Source organism: Palaemon carinicauda, chromosome 1 (genome assembly GCF_036898095.1).
Source record: "Palaemon carinicauda isolate YSFRI2023 chromosome 1, ASM3689809v2, whole genome shotgun sequence".
NCBI lineage: Eukaryota > Metazoa > Arthropoda > Malacostraca > Decapoda > Palaemonidae > Palaemon > Palaemon carinicauda.
In genome coordinates, this window is record NC_090725.1 from 228,994,674 (window position 1) to 228,999,673 (window position 5,000).

Below are 5,000 nucleotides of genomic sequence, written 5' to 3' on the forward strand. Positions count from 1 at the left end.
TTGTAGAATAAATTATATGCATTCTTATGTTTGGGTTAATGGAATTTATATTATTTATTTACAAGAAGTTCGTGAATATAATAATGCGGAATTATTAAAATGTTATAAAAAATTTGAATTGCTTGCTGATGCTACAAAAAACACTAGAGGTTTGATAACTTTTGTTAAGAATAATATACCAGCAGAATTAATTGTTGCTGAAAGAATAAATGATATAGAATATGTAGTATTGAAATTGATATTAGAAAATTTTATTTTTTTATAATTAACGTGTATATTCATGTTAATGGACTCCAAACTGACGATTTTTATGACAAAATATTAAGTGATAGAGATAAGATATTATGATGGGTGATTTAAATGCAAGACATGAATTTTTTGGTAGTTTTAATGAAACAAATAATAATAATGGTAAGACTGCGAAATATTTGACGGAAACAAATGATAAATTTGAATTATTAGGTAATAAAGATCCCACTCATATTAGGGGTGGGAGATTAGATTATGCACTTATATATGATATGGGGGAAGTTGTTGGTGAGTACACTGTAATTAATGAGTTACTTAGTGATCATTTTGCTATAGGTGTAAATTTAAAATTAAGTAAAATTGAAACTGCTTTTCAGAGAAAAAGGTATAGATTTAAAAATGAAACTCACAAGAAAAAATTTATAAAGTATATTGAAAATTGATATGAGGTATATAGATTATTGGAGGTAACTGATGAAAATGAATTCTATGAAGATTTTCTAAGAACTATAGATGAATTTTTTAATATTGTAAAACAAAAAGCAAAGGGTAAGTCACATATACCTGATTATTGTAAAGATAAATTGGTTATTGAATGGAAAAGTGTTTTTAAAAAAGTGTCATAATCTATGGTTAAAAAATCCAACTTCAGAAATCAAAGAAACTTTGTAAAATGTTGCAACTTCATATACAGAAATTAGAAAGGAGGCAAGAGGAAAGTATTGGAATGAACATTTAAGTAATTTATCCAAATCAAAAAAATTGTCTATGATTTGAGATAGTGTTAATAGAATTAGAGGAATTAAAAAGAAACCCTTTGTACACCCAAAATCCAATAGATGAAGTAAGAAGGTTAAAAGAAAAGTGGGAATATATTGCAAGCTTTGATAGTCTGCCGCTGGATATGAGGAATTACTTAAAAAATAGAGAACATTTTTGGAAAGATCTTTTTGAAAGTCAAGGAAATGTTGAGGATGATACTTGTATTCCCATAAATAGGGACGAAATTTTATATGCATTAAATACAGGAAAATCTACAGCACCAGGTGAAGACAGAGTTCCATATGATATTTTGAATTGCCTTGTGATGTTAAAAAATAGCCCTATTGTTGACTTGTTTAATTTGTCATATGGGAGATTTCCAAGGGCTTTGAAAATTGCTATTATTATTCCTATTAGAAAGAGTACTGGGGGTTTTAGACCAGTTTCACTGACCTTTTGCTTTTGTAAAATGATGGAAAGGGTAATACGAAACAGGTTAGATTATAAAATTGGAGGTTTATTCTCTGAAAATTATATGGTTTTATTAAAGGTAAATCGACTGCTGACTGTATTATGAAGGTATTAGGCAATAATAAATCTAACTATGGGTTGTTTGTATATTTACAGAATGCTTCTGATAAAGCAAATAAAAATATTTTATTGGAAAAATTAGTTAATAAAGGAATATCAGGAAATTTGTTAAAGTGGATAAAAGACTATTTGTCTGATTGAAAAGGTTAAGTGATTTTCCAGGGGGTTGAATTTGATGTTTTTGATATAAGCTTAGGTACTCCTCAAGGGGGTATGTTAAGTCCTATACTATTTAATGTCCTAATAGATAGAATTGCAAGGTTTAATTTTGGAAATGAAGTACAAACTATTATTTATGCTGATGATATTGTTATTAAGAGTCATTACTTTTCTACTATGCAAAATATAGTTAATCAGATTCAAGAGTTCTGTATTAATTCTGGTTTAATAATTATTAATAAAGGTAAATATCAGTCAAGAATAGAACGTAAAACAGATTTAGTTATGAATAATCTTAAACTGCAAAAGGTACAATCATATAAATACTTAGGTTTTAATACTGGATTTAAATATAATTATGCACATATAGACTATGTAAAAAATTTGTGTATTAGTAGACTTAAACCTTTAAGAGTATTGGCAAACTGTGGAAAGGGAATTGGTATACCATTGTTAAGAATGATATATTTGACAACCACACAGTCAATTATTGATTATTCTGCTCCACTTCTGGCGTTGTTTCCTAACAATAAGATAAGGCAATTGGAACTCATTCAAAATGAGGCATTAAGGGTTGTCTTGGGTTGTCCAAAAACAACTCTTATTGAAGTAATGAGAATGGAAACAAAAATGCCCAGTGTGTGTGATAGAATAAAAGAAATAACAATGATGTGTGTAATGAGAATGATTAGGAGAGGTGAAAAGTACTTTCACAATATATATTATGGAATTGATAAATAAAAAATCAATGTATATACCAAAGTTACTTCAAAATCTGAAGGAGTAAAATTTGACTTCGTTATGTGACATATTTGAAGAAAATATATCTATGTCCTTGGAGTTTAAAATGTAAAAATATAGATATAGAAAATCTGGATTATAAAAAGAGAGAGTATGATACTATTGAATTAAAATATTATTTTATTAGAAATAAATTAATAAATGTAAAAAAGATTAATTCTGTTCATATTTATTGTGATAGATCGGTTAGTGAACATGGAGCTGGATGTAGATTTATAAATTGTGTTTATGATGAAAATGGAAAATGAGAGTTAGAAAAAGAAAGTTTTAAAATAGAAGGAACAAATTGTAGCACTTTCTGAACTATGTGCAATATATGAAGGATTAAAAGTAGTTTCTGATATTAGGAAAGATATTTCTTATTTTTGTAGACAGCCAAAGTGCATTAAAATCATTGAAGGCTAAAGAGCCTCGTTATAAATCTGTTGTAAATAAATGTAGAAATTTGGTTTATAATATTGATTTAAATAATAATAAAGTTGAATTTATATGGATACCTTCCCATGTAAATATATATTATAATGATATTGTAGATAAGTTAGCTAAACAGGGGGCAGAAAAATATGGAAGTGATATTTTCGAATTAATAAGTCTTAATAATATTAAAAGTCATACAAGATCAGTTAGAAATCAAAATGAGCTATTAACTATTAAGCTATTACTGGAAAAGGGAAGTAGTTGTTTATATCCTTATTTGAAAATTTCTGAAGGAACAAATGTAACTTATGGAAAACGATCTACTTTGTTTGATAGTTGGGTTATGAGATTTAGATTGGGATATAAGTATTATTGGGAATTCAATAAAGACAAAAATGTACCTTGTAAATTTTGTAAACAAGACAAAAGTCATAAGTTGTATTATTAGATTATGGAATGTAAAGAATTTGATGGAATCAGAAATGATTCCATTGCAGATCTGTATGAACAAATATGTTTTGTAATTAATAATAATAAAATAACTGATTTTATTAAAAAATGTAAGGGAAACCATATTGTATTTTAAAATAAAATAACTGTGTTATTGGGAAAGGGAAGATATAGGAACACTATATTTCCCGTTTGATGTAAATTATCAAAAAAACAATTTTAATTGAAAAAAAAAAATTGTACAAATACCAACACGGTTTTGGAACAGTGAGAAGCACTGAAACTGTCCTTATGGTAATTTACGAAACAATAGTCACGAACCAACTAAATAAAAATACCAATGCAATATCATCTGCAGAGATATCTCCAAGGCATTTGATAAAGTATGACACGACGGCCTCAAATTTAAAATACTCCAATTGGATCTACCAATATTAATGGAAAAACTCCCCTCAAGCTACATTAAGGACAGAACTGTCAGATTACATAGCACTGATGGAAAACTGGGTGAAACAATAGGTATAAAATTTGGGTTCCACAGGAAGGCATACTATCCCCAACTCTTTTTATTATCTACACAGCAGATATGCCAACCACCTCCTAATATGCCATAAACTATACCTATGCAGATGACATCACACAAGTAATAATGCATCCTTCAAATTTCAAAAGATTTCTGAAAATAAAAACCGAAAGAGAGATCAGAAGAATAAATGATTACGAAAATAAATGGAGAATAAAAACAAACAGCAACAAACTCCAACTCTTAATCTGTACCAAAAAGCAAACCAGCACCAATAACAGTAAACAACACAAATAACCCATTAAATAACGAAGTCATTATCCTTGGTCTCTCTATTAAAAGAACTGGCATAGGCTGTCATATTAAACAAAAACTATAACAGGCAAAACACAAGAAAGGGGCAATAAAACGTTTCTAACTATTAGATAAAAACATGAGAATAAATCTTTACAAAAGCTTGAAAAGACCTCTATTTGAATATCCAATAGCACCCGCATGCACAATAGCTCAATCAAAAAGGAAAACCCAACAAAAACTCCAAAATGGAAACATGATAAACATTCATGGTCAAAACCAAAACCATAACAACAATAATATAACAATAACAGCAATGAAAACAGCAAAACACTCCATAATATATATAATCTTGAGCCAATTAACGTCAGGTACCATAGAAGGGCCATACAATCCTGGGAAATATTAAAAGACCAGAAGTTGCAAAAACAAGTGAGGAAATAACAGACACATAAAACGAGCATTCCTGGTGGAATAGGATAGCTCCATTCATTGCTCAGGAAGAACCAAATCCAGAGTATTAATAAATTAAAACAAATAAATAAACAAAACCTAGAAAATGAATAATCATGAAAACACAAGTCCCTTGGAGGCTGACAAGAGAAATCACCTCCTGGTAGTCCACTAGGCATGATTCTGGCGCACAAAAAAAAAAAAAAAAAAACAAAAAAAAAAAGAGCTATTGGGTCTGCCCGATTCTTTTCACCAACCACGGTACTTAATCTTAACACTTTCTCCTACAATCCTTCCACAA